Here is a 21,090-nt window from a genome sequence, read left to right as displayed (position 1 = left end):
GATGTGTTGGAGGAAACTGGTATGTCAGCATGTCAACCAGCTGTACACCAATCGAAGAAGGCTTGAAAATAGGAGTTGAGACTGATCAGGTACCAGTGAAAAAGGAGAACCAGAGACTTGTGGGAAGATTGATGTACTTGTCTCCACACTAGGCCCGATCTTGCTTATGCATTGAGTATAGTCAGTCAATTCATGCATAATCCTGGGAGCAGCACATGAAAGCACGTTAGCGGTATCCTAAGATATTTAAAACATGCTCCTGGAAAGGGAATCTTATTTCTAAAAATAAGGACTACCAAATGTGCATGCATATACTGATGCTGATTGGGCTGGAGCAGGGATGACAGACGATATTCTTCTGGTTATTTTACTTTTGTAGGAGATAATCTAGTCCTGGAGAAGCAAGAACAGAATGTTGTGGCACGCTCAAGCGCTGAAGCAGAATTTAGGGGAATGGCACTTGGGATTTGTGAAGCTTGTGTGGCTAAGATTTCTACTACAAGATTTGGGTTATCAAACTAATCAACCAACCAGTTTATTGTGACAATAAAGCAGCATGTGACATTGCTCACAATCAGTTCAACATGATTGTACGAAGCCCGTTGAAGTAGATAGATTTTTCATCAAGAAAAAACTGGATGAAAAGATTATTATTGCCCAAGATTCGATCAGAGGATCAATGGCTGCTATTCTTACCAAGGCTGTCTCCAAACGTATTTCTCACAAGGTGTAGACAAGTTGGGCATGGTGACATCTAGCACCAACTTGAGGGGAAGTGTTAAGATTTTCATAATATTTGTATATATTTGTAATCAAGTGAATATTATGTAATCTTTTAGTTGTCAGGTATACGATCTAGAATATTCTAGAGATATGTAATCTCCTAATTATGTCAGACAAAATATTGTGTAATCCACAATTGACATAATAGGAGATTTAGGGATTATAATCCTATATAAAGGGTGTAACTCCTTAGTGATAAATCAATGAATTGAAAACCCAATTCTTCAAACAAACAAATTTCTTAATTAAAATCTCTAATCAAGTAATTGGAGTTCTTAAAAAATACTAATAATAAAAAAAATCTAAATCTTTTAAATGATCTCCTAATTCTTCTGAGTTTTGAAGTATAAGTATGTGATTATTCTAATCATTTTTATATATATGAAAAAGATGTAACCTAATATTTTCCTAAGCCAAAACATTGTTGAGACCATGAGAAAATTTGACCCGTTTTAGTGTGCGTGGACCTTATAGATTTATAGCAATGTTTGCCTTTCTTGCACTTCGACAATTTGAGGCCTTGGCTACAGATGGACTGGATGAATATTTCGTGATCGTGATTGATAGTTTAATTTTCTAAATCGATGGGGACTACATTCAACAATTAACGTGTTTCTTAATGGAATATATGGGGGAAAATTTAATATTTGACCACAATTGATGGTCCGAGAAAAGATGAATAGTATACTAATCAACTGGTTTAATTTATTACCATAATACTCCTCTTTGTATGAACTTCACATTTCCCTTCTCTCATCACTCTCATACTTATCATCCTATGCGATATCCACTAACTTGATTGATTCTGCATTGTGTAAAATATTCTGAAATAATTTGAGATCTCAAATTCCTCTATGTTTTGTGTGTTAAATTAAAACCCATTTATTCTTGTAATTTATCACCTAATATTCTTTTGCATCTCTCTTTAACCCCCTTCAAATTAACTTTACATTTATTATTTCAGTTCCTTTTTTTTTTTTTTCTTTCTCAAGTCCAAATAAATTTCTAACTTCTCTCTCTTCTCTCTTCTCTCTCTCTCTCCTCTCTCTCTATATTATATATTATATATATATACACGACCAAAATATAACTTACCATACAAGCATGTATTTCTTTAAATATAAGACTCTCTAATGCACTCTTCTAATGCTTTTTATAAAACTAATTTATTTTTTATGGAAAATACTTGAAAGCTCTTCCTAAATACATATATTAAAATATTTTCTATAAAAATTTTCAATTTTTTATTCATTAAAAAAAAAAAAAAAAAAAAACCGATCAAGTATTTCCTTAAAGAGGACTTAATCTTTCAGTTATGTAAAAATTTACAATCAAAACTTAAAAAGTTATTGAACGAAAATTTTCTATGAATTAATTTTCACCCTTTTTTTTTATAGTTTTTAAATATTTCAGTATAATATTATTTAAGTTGCCTCCACTCGAACTAAATCCTATCTACTGTTGGACAAACTTTTTCATAGTCATAGTCATAAGATCAATTCAACAATTTAATCGCTGCTTTAGTTGAATCTGTTTGGAAGGAATCCATTGGTATGAGCGGCATAATTAATAATCAATCAGAGTGGGAAACATTATCTGTTAATGTATAAATCACTGTTTTTGACAAATGAAAAATGACTTCATTATCAATATTCTCATCCATCCATTAATGATATTGATCGTTTCATAACTAAATTTTTGGTGGTGTTGATGCGTGATTTTGACACCAACGAAACGCACGTATGAAATACTGAGCGGGCTCAGAAGACACACGTAAATGTGAGAATGAGAGTGAATGCAATGGAAAACAGCGTTTAAAGTGGTTCGGATGCTGAGGAAGCAAATCATACGTCCACTGATTTTGTATTAATGACAGAGGTCAGGTCGTGTTAGCAGATTGACTTACAAATGATTATACAAGAGAGATAATGCTATTTTTCTTTAGAGAGAGTAGCTAATCCCTTAAATGAGAGAAGAGCTCTTAATTTATAGTGGGATGGATTAAGATTATCATTACTAAATCTGTGGTTGGTGAGATTATCCGTGCAAATCATTCTTTATGTCCCATTACCCATCTTTTAGAGTGATTTACGCTATTTGATGCAGGGATTGGACACGTAGAATCACTATAGCTTCTGGCTGGTCTGGCGCGCACCCACTTTACTGACAGGAGTGTGCTGCTCAGGTCACCACGCGACGTGGCTACTTCTAACTGGCTGCGGGCCTACCTAAGCTCTGAATTTTTATGCTGACTGAGTCTTGCGTCAGCCCTATATTTTTAGGCATAACAGAAGTCCCCTAGTTTTTAAAGTTTGAGAATCAAACCTTAGAAACTATAAATGCCTTGATCTGATGTGTTTGAAGAGATGTTGGCCGATCCGACCTGATTGCAAAGGAGATCGAGAGGACATCCTCCCACAAGCAACCTAGGATGATCGCGACCTGGTCACGGTTACCCAATGCTAGTGATGATCCCGACCTGAGGGAATTCCCGACCTGTTCTCACTTAGCAACTTTTTAGGACAAATGGCCATGCTGCTTAGTAGTCGGTCACATCGCTTCGCGATTAATGTGAGATGGGGTCGAACAATCACGTCGCTTCGTGACTGATTAGAAGTTCGAAAAGTCACATTGCCTTGCGACTGATAAAAAGTTCTGAGTCACGTCGCTTTGCAACTGACGATGAAGAGTGTTTCTGGTAACGATCTCTTCAGATATTATCCGTTGCACCTTTTGCAGCGGTTGCATTAAATGAAATGCTCTTCGTTCTGACAGACATGTCCTATGTGCAATAAGTGCCAGCTACACGCATTAAATGCAAGTCATGCTAAAACGACATTCCCTATCAGAGCATTAAATGCGGCTGTGGGTGCATTAAATGTGGAGGAGGGAAAACGTGCCGTCGCTTGAGCATTTCAACGGAAGGGGGTGACGATTTGGTTTCTTGAGGTGTGATGGTCACTCTTCCTCGTTGATTCGTGACACGTGGTCGCGATCAACGGTCAGATGCGTTTTTCGCCCAAACGTCGTTTGATTTCAGGAAACCAAAGCGCCATTTCCTTCACTATAAAAACCCCAAGCTCTCTTCAGGTAAAGCCACAGTATTTTCATTCTCAAAGAGCAAGAAACTTTTGCCAGCCTTGATTCTTTGCCTTTCGGAGTGGTGTTCGCTTGATATTTGGGATAGAACAGCCAATCTCTCATTCCTAGAGGTAAAGATGATTCCTTTCTTTTATCTTCAATGTTTTTTGCTTTTGACAGTCATCATGTGATGACTGTCTGTCGATAGCTCAACGGAGACGAAATACTCTCTGTTGGGTTGGAGCCGTTGGTGAAGGCTCTTTACGTATCCTGTTAGGGTTCTTTCTGGGTTTAGGGAGGAAAATCTTTCCTCCACGTCATCGTACAAAAATGTATAAAGACTGAATAGTACCATTTTGTCGCTTTTGCAGACTGCAAAAATGGACCCCCCAGTGACCAGAGCCGATGAAGGAGCCGGCTCGCCCATAGAGGATGCCCCTACAGGCCCCCCTCGAGAAATTTACTCGGTGCTTACCGCCGACGAGCTGCAAAGGGAGGTTAACCAGTTCGCTATCAACGTAGAGGTTTTTCGCGATAGGGTGCATACTACCCGGGATCCGCCATGTGGGATGGTCGCGATCTCGGAAGATATCTTCAAGGGTGGGGGGTTGATCCCTTTCCACCCTTTCACTAGGTCGGTCCTCGATCAATTCGGGATCACACCAATGCAGCCCACCCCGAACGCGTACATAATCGCCATTGCCATGTACATCGTGTGTCGGGAGAATTGACTAGGCGAGCTAACCACGGTTGAGCTCGGCTCGTTGAGCTCGGCTGCTCATACATATTAAAAAAGAGCAAGGACAAGGATTCCTGGTACTTGTCCAGGCGAAACTCAATACAAGCGGGGATACATAGCTATCTGAGTAATGTGGGATCATATGATACAAAATTTTTCTTCTTTCGTTATGACGACATCAGCTGCTTTCAGGATCCGAGTAGGTTCTCTTTCCTTCTAAATTCACTCGATTTTTGCTCCTTGCTAACGAGCTGTTTTTTTTTTTTTTTTTTTTAGTTAATAGAACGACCAGTCTGAACCTACTCGTGGACCCGGACAGAATTGTTTCATTCAGTTTTCTTCCCATGAAAAGTCTAGACGCGAGGTTGCTTGTGACAACTAAGAACTTGTAGAGGTACGACTTCTTCAATGCTGACGCAGCCTTAGAACCCCCACCGAGTAAGTTTCTACTGTCCTTTCTAATCTTTCTTTTTGGTAGCGAACTGTTTCACTAACGGTGTTCGCATGCAGCGACCATGCCTCCTCGGGTGTCCAAGTCACCACGATCAAGACAATTCTCTTTCCCCTAGAGGCATACCATCGGGCCAATTAGAGCTGCTCCCAACAGTCCTCCCGTTAGAGGGGCACAGGCGGGTGCTCTGGCCCAACTTGCGGAAGTTCCCCCATCTTCAATTGCTGGTTCGAAGCAGAAAACTACGGCCTAGAGGCCTAATAAGAGGTGACAAATTCGGACCGAGGAGTTAGAGTCTGAAGAGGAAGGCTTAGACATTCAGCCCTAGAGGTCGCAGCCTTACGAAGTATTCAGCTCGGGAGGGCCACTTAGAGGCGCTACCGGCATTTCTATTAGTCAGCTGACGCGACCAACGGCTATAATCCCTAGGAGGAGGTCGGGCAAAGAGCCCACGGGGCAAGCTTTACCTGCCGAGAGTGCAGGCACACCATGCTAGACTCGATGGCCCAGCTCCCGGATCATTTGCAGCCTGTGGTTTTAACGCTGTTGGAATGTGGGCTTGCGGAGAAGTTTGAAAAGTTTGTGGCCTTCAATTCCATCGATCTGTTGTCCACATCATTCTAACTCCTGAGCCAGGTAAACGAATTGTCCTTGGTGAGGACCTTTGCTCGTTTTTTAGAAGGGAGTAGACTTTTAACTTTTATTCTTATCATGTAGGCCTTGCTTTCCCTGCATATGTCCCAGCAGAAGGCTCAACTGGGGTCTGCCAAGGAATTGGTCAAGCTGCGGAAGGAGAATGCGCTACTTATGCAAGAGCTGGAGGACTCATCCATCGTTTAGGTAGACTAGCACATGTCTGAAAGGGACGTTGCCCGCCGCGCAGTGGACTTTCAGAAGATCGAGCTGGACAAACACGACGAGGAGGTGAAGGAGCTCTAGCAGACCGTGGCCAGACTCTCTAGGGAGGTTGGTGAGAAGGATCAAGCGTTGCAGAATACCTCCGAACGAGCCTTACGAGCTGAGCAGGAAAGGGCCCATCTGTAGGAGGCTACTGAGAGGCAGCGATCAGAGCTTGAGGCCAAGCTCCATTATACTCGGGGCTGCGTTACTGCACTAACTTCAGAAATGCAGTAGCATGAAGCGAATATGGAGAACAGGGTTGCAGATTGGACGATCAAGTCCATCTTTGCCCTTTAGGCGAAGAACCCTGAGATGGATCTGTCCGACCTCCCCGGTGAGTACCGAGACGAACTGGCTATTCTGGCGTAAGCCGAGACTGAGGAAATGGCTCGGGGACCTAATCTGGAAGAACATCCGGAGTACGTCCCAGAGGTTGTACCCGAAAAGGAAGCCGATGACTAGTCTGGGGATGTAGAGGTCGGCCCCCCGGGGCCTAGGGATGAGGATCAGTGATCTTCCTTTGTAGCTTTTGTTTTGCTCGATTATGTACTTACTCTTTTTTATTATAAGTAAATAAAGATCGCTTTTGATAATTCTTTATGAGTACTTGTAATTTTGGTATCCTTGATTACATATGAGATCACATACTAACAGTTTATAATTACACTGGAATAAGTCTATGCGAACATAATTATACATTCTATGCGAACAGAATTGCACATGTAAAGTGATTACAAAAGAACTGAATTGCATTCGTTATTTACAAGGGTTATAAAAGCTTTACAAGGAAAAAGTGAGTTCGGAATTACTAATAGTAAGGTCGGAGGTGTTCAGCATTCCAAGCTCGCGGTACTATAGAACCATTTAGCCTTTTTAGGTGGTAAGTCCCCAGTTTTATCACTTTGGCGATGCAGTATGAGCCCTCCCAATTCGGTCCCAAAACTCCCACACTTGGTTCTCGAGTACCGAGATGAACTTCCTTCAATACAAGGTCACTGACCTGGAAGTCTCATCGTCTGACCTTAGAATCGAAGAACCTTTTCGCGCATTACTGATAGGTTGCTATTCTTAGCAGAGCCTTGCTGCGATGTTCTTCAACAAGATCCAGACTTGCTCTCATAAGCGCTTCATTGTCGGCTTCATTGTACAAGTCCCTCCGTAGTGAACCGGTTCTTACCTCTACAGGGATCAGTGCTTCGCAACCATATGCTAGCGAAAAAGGGGTTTCTGAGGTAGAGGTCCTCGGAGTTGTCCTGTATGCCCATAGGACTTTGGGAAGGTCGTCAGCCCAATTCCCTTTGGCTGCGCCAAGTTTGGTCTTCAGAGTGTGCTTGATGGTTTTATTGACAGCTTCAACTTGACCATTTGCTTACGGTCTCGCGACTGAGACGAATTTTTTATGAATACCCAGCTCGTCGCAAAACTGCTTGGACTCCTCGTTGTTTACCATTATCTGAGATGAGGGTGTGAGGAATCCTGTAGCGGCACACAATGTTCTTGAAAACGAAGTCCTTGAGCTATTTGGTCATGATCGCGGCTAGCGGCTCGGCTTCTACCCATTTAGTAATCTACTGCGACCACGACATACTTGACTCCTCTTTTACCGACTAGCATGGGACCAATGAGATCGATTTCCCACATGGAAAATGGCCAGGGGCTGGTCATGGTTATCAGTTGGTGGGAAAGAGCTCGCGGTATGTTCACAAACCGCTGGCACTTGTCACACCTTTTGACAAAGTTGTAAGTGTCTTCTTGGATTCGGGGCCAGTAGTACCCTTGACGAACAACTTTGTTGGCAAGAGATCGTGCGGCGGTGTGATTATCTCAGATCCCTTCATGTATTTCCCTCATGATGTAATCTGCTTCTTCGTCGGTTATACATCAGAGGAGAGGGGCGCTAAACCCTCGCCTGTATAGCTGGTCTCCGATGAAGGTGTAACGAGCAAATCTTGTTCGTAGAATCCTTGCCTCGACCTTATCGCCAGGCAAGGTCCCGTCCCTGAGGTATTGAATAATGGGGGTCATCCAGGAATCTGATTCTGTTACATTTATGGCCTGTTCGATCGAGCTGATACTGGAGGTCTCGATGAATCGAACAAGAATGCTATTTGATGCATCTGAGTCCAATGACGAGGCTATCCTTGCCAAGGCATCTGCCATAGAGTTGCTATCTCTAGGAATCTGAGTGATCATGAAGTGCTTGAATGGTTCGAGTGCGATCTTAGCTTTCTTCAAATAGCGGATCATATTTTCTTCATTGGCTTGGTACTCTCCCAAAATCTGGTTAACGACTAGCATGGAGTCGTTGTGGATACTGATCGCGGTTGCACCCATTTCTCTGGCCAATCACAGTCTAGCGAGCAGAGCTTCATACTCGGCCTCATGTTGTTGATGCGTGATTTTGACACCAACGAAACGCACGTGTGAAATGCTGAGCCGGCCCAGAAGACACACGTGAATGTGAGAATGAGAGTTAATGCAATGGAGAACAGCGTTTAAAGTGGTTCGGATGCTAAGGAAGCAAATCCTACGTCCACTGATTTTGTATTAATGATAAAGGTCAGGTCGCGTTAGCGGACTGACTTACAAATGATTATACAAGAGAGATAATGCTATTTTTCTTTAGAGAGAGTAGCTAATCCCTTAAATGAGAGAAGAGCTCTCAATTTATAGTGGGATGGATTAAGGTTATTATTACTAAATCTGTGAGTTGGTGAGATTATCCGTACAAATCCTTCTTTATGTCTCATTACCCACCTTCTAAAGTGATTTACACGATTTGGTGTAAGGATTGGATATGTGGAATCACTATAGCTTCTGGCTGGTCTAGCGCGCACCCACTTTATTGACAGGAGTGTGCTGCTCAGGTCACCACGCGATGTGGCTACTTCTAACTGGCTGCGGGCCTACCCAAGCTCTAACTTTTTATGCTGACTGAGTCTTGCGTCAACCCTATATTTTCAGGTATAACAGGTGGCTACAGCTTATAGGTCTCTTCCCGTAATGGTGCAACATTGTCATCTCTCCACTTCATGCAAATCTTCTATATAATTGCCCCAATTTTTCCACTCTTCTCTGCACACAACATCTCCTTCCAATAATTGTACTGTCTATAACAACAATATATTTCATTCCTTTTGCTTGCTTAATTATCTTAGAAATTAATTACCATTTCGATAACTAATTTTCTTTTGTGCTTCGTCTTTACAGGTTTACAGTAGCTATATGGTGGATAATGAAGACCTTCCTTGTAGTCCTTGTTGCCTTCGTCTTGGTCTTGGAAAATCTGCAAGTTAGTGCAGAATGGCTCACTCTGAAATCTCTGGAGGAAAAGCGTAAACTGATGGCTGAGCATCAGGTTATGAGTGCGACAAACAGAGGTGAAATAAAGCCCGACTGTATGCATGATAATCATGGGGAAGATGCAATTACTTCAAATGAGGGGGATCATGGTTATGCGCATGCTGAGGATCATCCTGATTATCCTTTTCCTGTTCCATGTCGCCATCATTATCGTATTGTTATTGAACCTCCATCCCACCACCATCGCTGAAACTAAAACTTGCCAGATATGATGATCATGGAGCTTATATCAACACCTAAGTTGTGGCTTTCAAACATAAGAATGGCCAATTAAATATGGCGCCTGCATGTCTACACCAAGTATTACTGTATTAGTAGTATTCAGTATTCTGTAGTTAATGGTATGTAAGTTTTCTCCATCTCAGGGAAGCCTGCTATGTATTTCAAATCTGATGAAATTAATAAAGAAAAAAAAATATTACGTACTTGAACTTTCTATAATCAGGGTGATACTTTAATGCGAGCTGGATCCACATTGGATTGAGTTTAATCATATTGTGAAATTTAAATACAAGTTAATTATTAAATGGTCATAATTGACTTCAAAATATTACTAATCGCTAACACACGAATTTCCTATTTGAAGTGTATGAAATATAATTTGTTTCTATACCATAAAACCATTAATTTTTTTTCCTATATCTTGATGTTCGAAATTTTGGACCTGTAATCCAAAATTAACTCTATGACAGCTACCTTGTTTCATACTTTATTCTATAAAATTCTGGACTATGTAAATATTTGCAAACCCTTTAGTGGGACAATGATCAGGTCCTTTGTTAGATCATATACATAATAATCTAATTAACACAAAACAAATGAATAAAAAATAATTCTGAAATTAACAATCGAATATATATATATATTTGTTACCTTTTAATTAGTTTTCGTTTTATATATAGATTTCAGTGTTACGATTTTACCTTAATCATTAACAATAAAGATTGACTCATAACCTAATCTTATAAATTTTCTCTCACAACCTTGATGTTGTAGTTTGTAATTAGATAGACAGGACCTATTGTTGGATAGACGAAACTCATTGTGAGCTGTCACATTAGGATTGTGAGATAAAATTTGTGAGATTGAGTTATAAGTATAGTATTATTCAATCATTAGCAGTAATAAACATATTAATGGAGTTTATATACCGTTATCCTATTTTAGGGTCAAACCTAATCCTATTTTAGTGGTGATTAGATAATAATCCAACAGAAGCACCAGATAGTCCCACTAAATTAGTAGTTTGAAAATGTTTATTTAATCCAAAGTTTTGTATGAAGCGTCAAGTTGTCATAAAATCGTTGATTTATTTTACCTTTTAAAACCAAGAGCGGAGACTGGGGTGGCCCCCCAACTCAGTCCGGATAATTTTTTAGAAAAAAAAAAAATTCTAATTTTTTACTTAATTTAACTTCATATTTTTATGCATGTTACTACTCTAATTTTATAAAATAATATCTTTTAATCCCCACTAAAAAAAATAAAAAATCTCTAATTTATCATACACCTTTGATAAATTTCATCTGGCAGTCTCTTTATTTAACTTGGTTTTACACATCTCTTCTTCTATTTTCATAAAACAACTTTATTTATCTATCTTTTTTATTAATGAGATTTCCTTATATCAATAAGATTGATAATACGTGTTTTTAAGTACATTTAAAAAGTTTATTAACTCACCTGAAAATTAATTTCTGATTCCGTTCTTGTATAAAACCTATTAATTTGTTATATTAAAGTCATTAATAGTGCTTTGATCTAAGAGAAATTATAAAAAATGACCCAAATCGGGGGAGGGAATTGATAACTACCCTAGGTTGGGAAAATGTCTCAAGGATTAACCCAAACGCAAATTCCCAAATTTTGAAGGACGAAATTGCCTCTCCGTATATAAACACCCAATTGAACACCCTAACCCTTCACTCTCCAAAATCTACCAAAGTTCATCGGATTTGTAGAATCGAAGCCTCCATTCCTAATTGAACAAGGTATGTTAAGGTTTTATTTCGAATTTTTCAATTTAAAGTAAATTTTTTATTTTTTATTTTTATTTTGAGTTGTTGGACGAAAATGGAGTGTTTCGGCTTAAACTTCAATTGGTAAATCGATCAATTTGCTCACTTTCTCAAGTGATTTTGATGTCTAGAAATGGGTGTGTGGGGAAGACAAGAGAGTTCCACGCAAGAGAGTTTCAAAGAAGTAGTGCTATTTGGTTTTATATACGGAGGGACATTAGTGTCATTCAACATTTAAGAGAGTTAAAAAAAATTTTGGGTCGGTTTTTATAATTTCTGTTGGCCTAACAAGTATAGTGAATAATTTATAGGCATTATATGTACAGATATTTTAATTGGAATAAAACAAATATTGTTTTTAATTACCTTTTCTATATCAGATACAAACTTTAAGGATGCAACTAATTAAACGACCGAAATTATCCCAAAGATATTATTCGATCAATGAATTTAAATTATTATTCATTATTTATTTTAAATTTCGATCTTGTTTATTTACATATTTCCTTGTTTATAAAATCTTTTCACAGAAATTAATAATTCTCATATGATATCTTCATATTTCTATAGTTCTCAAGATTACTAATAAAGTGCATAATCTTCATCGGCTACAGTACTCTTGTGAGTTGTTTCCATGCATCCACCATTTTCCATTGTCCCATGAAATAAAATCATCTCCCTTCCTTAATAATCGGGTTTCGTCCCAAGCTCTTGAACACTATATTAAGTATATATAAATTTGTTAAATACCATCTTCTTAACGTAGTGCATTGAAGGACCTAGAAAGTAATAAAAAGGAGGACGATTATCCTTTAATCAATACCGGCCTGGCTACCGGCAACCGGTTTGTAACAGCTTGAAACAATGAGAGTTGGTGCTTAACAAATTATTAGTGTCGTGTTTGGAACCATTACTTAATTCAATCTTTAAGAAATATAAAAGAATTTCTATAATTCAATAAACATATCGAACCCATTGCAAATAATGAGAAATTGCAAACTTTAATAATCGTCAATACCACCACTCTACATACATCCATTCAAAATACTAAACATTAGGTTATAATAGGTTTCCATTGACCATATTCTTTATTTGGGCATCTGCCTATATAACATGCTTAGCTTGTTCCAGTTTTGTAAAGCCACAAACTCTATACGTATTATATAATTACCTCGGTCCATGGATCGATTTTAGTAATTGGGTTTCAATCACGGATATAGTCAGGTATGATGGATCCAAAATGCCTCCATAATGATGACGGCTACTTGGGGGTGTTCAGCTGGACGAATAGTATAACGATAATCGGCAGGATTGCCAGGAATCTGGTTAGTTCCAGTATCCTTATTTACAGTTTACTAATAAATCATAGCTGCTATTGTTAAGGGGCATTATGACAAATGCTCCTCCAAAATAGGCGTATGCCGCTATGAGCGACGAGCACACGGTACTCTTTGTAAAGGCGAAAGAATAGTTCGCTATGTGCTCACCGCACGGCTCCGTGACTTTACGGTTCTCTGTCATTCCATTCTATAAGTGAGAGCTCACTGCTACTTCTTTCGTATTCCGATGTGGGACAAAGTCTTCGAGTTCACTTTTAGTCTTTGCATCAGAATTTTTATTGCTTATATCTTAGCCCATTTCTTTCGCCGCATCGGGTCACTCGTTTGACAAAATAGTGGGTAAACAAGGCCCATGTTTAGGTTTGGGTTTAAATTAAGATTTTTTAGTTTATATTTTAAACTAATAATAATTTTTATTTTAATATTATGTTATACTATTATTTTATATAATATATGTAAGAAAACTTGGACTTAGGTGGAGCTTTTTATATAAAATATTTACCTCTCTTTGAATATTGTAAGAAATTAATTAACAATAATGTACATATTTAGTAAGATAATTGACTGTAATCCACCATATTCTATACAAGTACTAAACATTGTCAAGCAACTTTCAAAATAAGTTCAAAAAGATTGTCAAAATTTCTTAACAGTTGTGAAAACTGTCGAGGAAATGAAAACATCAAAAATTATTGATATTCTAGTGTGTGTGGTGTGACTACAATGATTAAATACATTATAAGAATTTTAATTCTGAAGATGTTATTAAATAACGTTATTAACGTACTGATAATATATATGAAATATATGATCAATTGAATACGAATGGATATAATTAACCATTTTGACATTAAAATTAGGATGAAATTTTAATGTGATAAATTTTTTTCAAATCTATTTTTAAAACCCTAAATACATGATTAGGAATTAACAAGGGTAATCACAACGGCAAAAAATAATTACATCATGGTTAGCCTTATTTTGACTGTATTTATCTCATTCTCACCCATCAACTTGACCTTTTCCTCCAGAGAGTTCAGATTGAGACTTTTTGCGCTGACTTGCAGACTTACCAAGACCAGAAAGAAGCAACAAGGAAACCAAACGTCTTCATGATCGATCATCAACTACAGTTATGGGGAGCACCCGTTTTGGAATTGGAAGGAGAAGAATGCAGAAGAGCAATAGGAGGATAAGGAAATATATAGGCAATTTGCGTCCTTGTGGCTTTGTCAATAAGGATTTGATGTAAGATGCAATGGAAGTGGAGTATTCAGAGTGTTGCAGTAGAATTGGATGGAAGATGCAAAAGTATATAATTTTTAAATGGATCACATCTTTTTTGTTAGAAAGAATTGACGCCCAAATTGATAGTATAATGAGTAATGCTACAGTTATCGAAGTAGTGTATCGAATTCGTGCACTGAATGACGTGGTAAAATTTTGACATTGATTAATTTTAACTTAATATTAATCGACGATCAGGATTTGCCATGTCATTCGGTGCATGAATTTAGTGCACTACCTTCAGTGGCTGTATCATTTCCGTAGTATATATACAACTCTATACATTGGTATCCTTTACCAAGTTAGGGATAGGCCTTGCCTTGAGCAATTAATTCGTGTTACACGATCAAGTAAATATATGGTTTGGATTTTCAATTAATGTCGGATTGAAAATTCCCTCTGTTGCATACATGGATTTAAATTTTCAAGAAAGTGCGTAATTAACAATACTTTCCTGATTGCCGTTGTTGAAGTCTTTCAAGTCTCGCCGACAATAGTATAGTGGCATCTGCTTGAGTGAGTACTTAGCAGTTATCTATATTTTGTGTTTTTTTCATTTATTTTTTGTACATTTTGTTTCTTGTTATACCTAAAAAATCAGGGTTGTTGTAAGCTTACAACAGAAACACCAATAAAAGTTCAGGAAGATTTTGTGTCGTCCAAGAGCAGCCACGTTGCCCCAGATACAAAGTACAGTGTCATCAACTTAGCCGATTCAGGTTTTGTCTATAAGTGATTGAGGACCGCACATGTCAAGCCTGGATAATTTGAGAGTATTTTCTAAGTTATTAGCTAATGGGAGGTAAGGAATGACTTACACGACATCTACTCATTAGCAGATTTGTAATTATTACCTTGAATTCATACTATAAATAGATGAATCTCTCTCTTATTTTCGAGATGATTTTGATTGTAATAGTTATTTTCAGAGTAAAGATAACCTATGAGAAAGAGACCGACTGTATTCCTCTGAATACTCAGTTATTGTACCTCTGCTCGCTGTTCTCTATACGCGGCTTCTTGTAAATTTTCATATATAAAAGCATTTGTCCCAGAATAAAAAAAAAAAAAGTTTATTGAATATTACAAAAGACAATTTATGAGGACATATATTGATTTTATTTTTAAGTTGGATCAATATACAAAAATCAAATAAAAATAATAAATTATTCACTTTTCTAGTTGACACATTAATTAATTATAGTGTAAAAAATAAATGATGATAGATTTAAGAAAAATCAAAATATTGAATTATTGTAATAATTTTGACATCTACAATTATGCAATAAACAAGCAAATATCTAAATAAAAGTCAGAAACCTTATTATTTTTCTTGCATCCTCATCTATCAGTCAATTAATTGGGTGCTACCGATCAGCAACGTAAATGTGAAGGATTGGATTTAAAATAATGTTGGGTATTGTTTCAAACTAGAGCCCAAAAGAAATTTACATTGGAAAAGAAACAATACCAGGACCAGCCGACCATATATATGCAGAGGGAACCCCTAGCTACTTAAATAAATACAAGTAATAAGCATCATGCATGACGAAAAACTACATTGGAATACATATAATTAATGAGAATCTGACTTAATTGATGATCTCACCCTGTAAAGATGTAATCTTAATCTGCAATGGGATTGGTCAATTTGATCAATGTTTATTTATTAATCAATAATTATATACTTATTTTTTAATCAAAATTATGATTATTATCCAAAAGAATTTTAAAGGCAAAGACAAATTGTAAATGCTTTAATTCAATTTCGTACATACGTGGGACATGATGCATGCATCTCTCTAAAAATTAAATATATTTATTTTCCAAATCAAATGCTTACTTTTTATTCAAATAATAAAATTCCTATTGAAATAAAAAAAAAAAAAAAAAAAAATCTGAAGCTCATGCTCAAGCAATAGATATCCATTAATCACTATAAATGACATTGTATTTTGAGGGTTAGTCAAGTCAATTGAAACTGATTGATCTCTCAAATATGGCTGAAGTGAAGCTTCATGGGAGTGGTATAGTCCATATAGTTACAGAGTGATATGGGCTCTCAAGCTAAAGGGCATACCTTTTGATTATGTAGAAGAAGATCTTGCCCACAAAAGCTCATTGCTTCTGCAGTATAATCCAGTCACAGAAGTCCCAGTTCTCGTTCATGGTGGAAAACAATTTGCGAGTCCATGGTCATCATTGAATACATCGACGAGAAGTGGCCAGAGAATCCCTTGCTGCCAACTGATCCTTATGATAGAGCCGTGGGTCGTTTCTGGATTCGATTTTTAGAAGACAAGGTGCATTTTAAAACTAAACTTGGAACGTTTATTTTAAAAGAGAATTTATGTAGTCATGTTTATCAATCATTTTGATGGCATAAAATTATTCTTGCAGGGTCTTCTCCGGAAATTGTTCTTTTCAAGGGGGGAAGAACATGAGAAGTAAGAAAGAAATCTTGGAAATGCTAGAAACAGTTGAAGAACATGTTATTAGGAGAGAATGAATTCTTCAATGGAGAAAGATTGGCGCAGTGGACATAGCATTTGGTTCGTTTATTTGTTGGTTGGATACGATTGAAGAAGTATTAGGGGTGAAAGTATTTGAACCCCAGAAATTCCCTCGGTTGCATAAATGGATTGAAAATTTCAAGAAAGTGCCTGTACTTAAAGAAAACCTCCCTGATCGCCAGAGCGGTGAAGGCTTTCAAGTTTCGCCGAGAAAAGTATGTGCCGTCTGCGGGAGTGGGTGGGGGCAGTTGTTGTATCTCTCTCCGTAACTTCAAACAAATGTTTCTAATTATTGAAAGAAAATTCAAGATGAAAAAGGAAAGAGGGCCAAATAATGGAATAATAAAGTTGTATTCAATTGAATTCGGATAAATGAATATAATATAATTTAATATTGTTTGAATATTTAAATATGGATAGAAACAAATTTGATAATTACAACTTTTTCATGATACATTGAAGTAGTGTAATTGATTTCGGATAAATGAAATATAAATATAAATAGAAAAATGATATTAGTTTGAAAAATGGACCCTAATCACTATTCCATTGACGTCTGCTAACAATTTTTCATGAGATGTGAAATGACCTTTTATCTTTAAAAACCTCATATGAGGCCACTTGTTGCTGCTGAGGCTGGTCTTTTGAATTCAGTCTATGGGGCAATTTGAATGAAACTAATTTTTCATATAAAATAATTTTTTCTATTGCAAAGATTTAATTAATATTGTTAATGGTTGACCTTGATAGTTAAGAATGTTTACCTCCTTCAGACTTCAAAGTTCAAATCATCTTAAGATTACTTATTACATATTTGTGACTTACCTTAAATATTAGACTTATAAGATGTTCAATAGGCCTTGGTGATTTGTTGAGATGCACATAGTTGATTGGAGACCCCGATTATTAAAAAAATAAAAAGATTTGTTAATTTGATTGAAATCAAGAAATCTTTGACAAGTCTATAGTCTAACTTTAAAACTAATTATGTAGTTATCTTATCTACGTTTAAAGGAAATGCCCATGTAGTTTATATAATTATAATTAAGCATCACTGATGACGAAAATGCATCAGAAAACAATATCAGATATATATATTGGTAATCTCACCTAATTGATGGTGTCACTTCTGAAGGTTTTGCCACTTGTGTAACCTACTTTATTTTTATTTTTCCTTCTTAGACACCAGTCACCTAATATATTTATATATTAATATATAACCATAATAGAGGTTCTCATTCTATATCGGAAAGAATTAGAAGGACAGACGCTTACTAAGCAAGCAAAATTTTGTTCATACTTAAATTCAATATGTAGATTGTCTTACCTTACCATTCTATGGCATAAGAGACTGTATTGCTGAATGTACAAATGTAAGGATTAGGGGACATGAACCTAATGTTTAATATATAAATTTAAAATATGTGACAAACAAGAATCAGTATTTGGAGAAAAAGTTTTCATATCAACTATCAAAAGAAGTCGGAAATTCAATCTAAATGAGGTTAACTGTGAATCAACATGTGACACCTGCAATGGAGCTGCAGCAGTTGAACTTAAAACAAATATAAAATTTTGGATGACAAATACTTTTCTGAAGTCACCTCAAATTGCTGGTTAATTAATAAAATCGAAGCTCACTGCTCAAGCAAGATATAATCCAATATTCATAAAATTGACATTACTTGTTTATTGATCTCACAAATATGGCTGAAGGGAAGCTTCATGGGAAATGGCCGAGTCCATTCAATTACAGAGTCATGGGCTCTGAAACTGAAGGGCATATCTTATGATTATGTAGAAGAGGATCTGGAGAATAAAAGTCCATGCTTCTGCAGTATAATCCAGTCCACAAGAAAATCCGGTGCTTGTTAGGTGGAAAACCAATTTGCGAGTCCATGGTCATCATTGATACATCGACGAGATGTGGCCTGAGAAGCCCTTGCTGCCAAGTGATCCTTATGATAGAGCCGTGGTTCGTTTTTGGATTCGATTTGCAGAAGACAAGGTGCATTTTAAAACTTAATTGAATGCGTTTAGTTGTCATGTTTATCAACGTTTGATGACATAAAATTATTCTTGCAGGGTCTTGTAATCTGGAAATTGTTCTATAGTAATGGGCAAGGCCAAGAACCCGAGAAAGCAATGAAGGAGTGCGTGGAAATGCTAGAAACAGTGAAGAACATGGCTTTGGCTTAGGAGAGAAGAAATTTTTCCATGGAGAAAAGGTTGGCGTAGTCGACATAACATTTGGTTCAATTTTGTATTGGAGATGTGATTGAAGAAAAATTAGGGGTGAAACTACTGAACCCCAGAAATTCCCTCGCTTGTATAAATGGATTGAAAATTTCAAGAAAGTGCCAACACTTGAAGAAAATCTTCCTAATCGCGAAGAGACGTTGGTGTTTTTCAAACTTAGGCGAGAAAAGTTTTTGGCATCTGATGACTGAATGCAGTCAACTATGTGGATTTAGACTTCTCTCGGTTGTGAGCTATACTTCTTAGGCTGACAGTGGTTTTCCCTGCATGTACCAATCACGAGGCTATTGTGTGGTCAGTACTTTTGTGTATAGAGAGTATTGAGTAATGAAGAGATTTAGCTCCCAAATTTCGCTTGCAGCAAGTGTCTTTTAATTACTTAAAACAAACTAAGCTGTGTCATTTAAATTTACGAATTACATCAATTACACCAATACATCAACCACATCTCTCATTCCATATATAGCTCTATCTTCTTCTATTTCATATTAACCTTATCTTCTTCCTTTTTTCTTAACTTAACACAAATTTCGTGAATTCCAGTTAATGCTCCGGGTTTGGCGCTCCAACATTTTTCTTCTCATCCAAAACTGTTACATCATCCACTTCAAAATTCTGAAACCAAAACCTAAAATTATGAAATCTTTCTTGGGCTGAAAAAAAAAAAAAAAAAAAAAATGAAAAGCTGGTAGCATTTTTTAATAGTTGAAGAAGCACATAATATAAACCAGGTTGCAACATAATTCAACCCTAGCAGTCATTCGGGCCAGTTAATTAATTAGGATATTGTAATGTTTTCTCAATCCACTATGATTTTTATTCTCATTTTAGATAATGTTTTCATTAAAGCTTAAAATCAATATTATTTCTTTAAAAGTTAGATAGGTAAAAGATGAGGACGTTTTGGAACAAAATTTTATTTAATGAATTTCTTTTAATAGGGCTTACAAGAATAATTGTTTTGAAACCCAATCTGAGTGTTCAATTTGAACCACGGTGGACTGGTGTTACTATAGCAACCGCCGGTCCAACTGGGTTAGCTCTTGCTCCATTCTAAATCTTTTTACCATATTTCATTCAACTATCGAGCCCTAACCTAGAAATCTTCATTACATTTTCTCTCTTCCATGTCGCTTTCTTCATTTATCTTCACTTCAGCATCAGCGAATCTTCCATTTACGCAAGCAATCTCCTCCATCAAAATCAAAACCAGAAAGTTCATTCAAAATTCGTCCTTTGTGCAAAATTCCACAAGAAAAACGACTTAAAAACCAGTGAAAAAGGTGGAGAGAAACAAAAACCAAATGGGTCTGTTAATGGTGACGATTCAAAGAAAGATCAACGGGCCTGTTAATTTAATGTGGGGTGAGATTTTGGACCCGGATACGGATAAAATATGCGCCATTGGATTGACGGATTATTGACTTGGACGAGTGTTCAAGTGTTGTGGCAAAAACTGGTAATTTCGTCGACCATCTTTGTTGCCACTTTGAAATATTCTTTCATCACGACCCTTCTCATCTTCATCCTCATTACTCTTCTTGATTTGTATAATTCTGTAATGGATAATTGACTTTTGTGAGTACCCAAAGTTTGAAATGTGGACGTTGATTGTTGTTCACCAAATGTTTAATAAACTGCCTGACCAACTAGTTTTTGACCAATTGATTATTTTAACTCGCACAGGAACATGACAAATGTTTACAATCGATTATTTAGTTGCATTTAAATTGATAGTGGGAAAAAATATCCTTTTGACTACTAATAGTTGCATTATAAATTCAAGGGAGGAATTGATATATATCCTTTCGACTATTTTGATTGAGGATTCACATATCACATACATGCTTTTTGTTGACCAACCGAAATGGGTTTATATTTTTAAAAAAATTTCAAGTTTATATTTTTTTAACCGATCAAACTGTGAAGTGTGAACAATGAGTTTATATTTTTTTTAACTTTCTGGTTTGAATCACGTGATGTCACAGTCCTACCCGCTTGTGAACTAGCTCAACCTATCAACTCGAGACCCGACCACTTTGCCGAGTGACACCCCGGATGGGTATTAAAACATTGACAAGAATTATAACACTCTTTGATATCTAGGTTTATAATTAAATTAAGATATATTATCAATAGACAACAAGTTTTGAGAAATTTCAATAAAAGCACAAAGTTACAAATCCTTTAATGAAGAAATATCTACAGTGATTTGCAGTAATTTTAAAACAGAATGATAAAAAGACTTAGATTACTTTAATTTTTTTTAATTTGTTTTAACAAAATAGTTTTAAATTAAAACATTTTAGAAAGGACCATTTTTTTTTTTAAAAAAAGAGGAAAAAAATTAAAAATT

At 36.5% G+C, this 21,090-nt stretch overlaps 1 non-coding gene and 2 pseudogenes across 1 annotated transcript; 2 read left to right on the top strand and 1 right to left on the bottom strand.

Moving 5' to 3' along the window:
• Positions 1 to 12,718: 12,718 nt before the first annotated feature.
• Positions 12,719 to 12,831, bottom strand: LOC116111695. Its single transcript, XR_004125112.1, has one exon. It is a non-coding gene; the product is annotated as a U5 spliceosomal RNA (small nuclear RNA).
• A 3,130-nt stretch (positions 12,832 to 15,961) lies between these two features.
• Positions 15,962 to 16,792, top strand: LOC116111693 (annotated as a pseudogene).
• A 1,389-nt stretch (positions 16,793 to 18,181) lies between these two features.
• LOC116111684 lies at positions 18,182 to 18,925 on the top strand (annotated as a pseudogene).
• The last annotated feature ends 2,165 nt before the right edge of the window (positions 18,926 to 21,090 follow it).

The sequence above is a fragment of the Pistacia vera genome, unplaced genomic scaffold (assembly GCF_008641045.1).
Source record: "Pistacia vera cultivar Batoury unplaced genomic scaffold, PisVer_v2 Contig649, whole genome shotgun sequence".
Classification (NCBI taxonomy): Eukaryota; Viridiplantae; Streptophyta; class Magnoliopsida; order Sapindales; family Anacardiaceae; genus Pistacia; species Pistacia vera.
The sequence above is the reverse complement of the archived record's forward strand: the minus strand, read 5'-3'. Positions and strand labels throughout refer to the sequence as shown.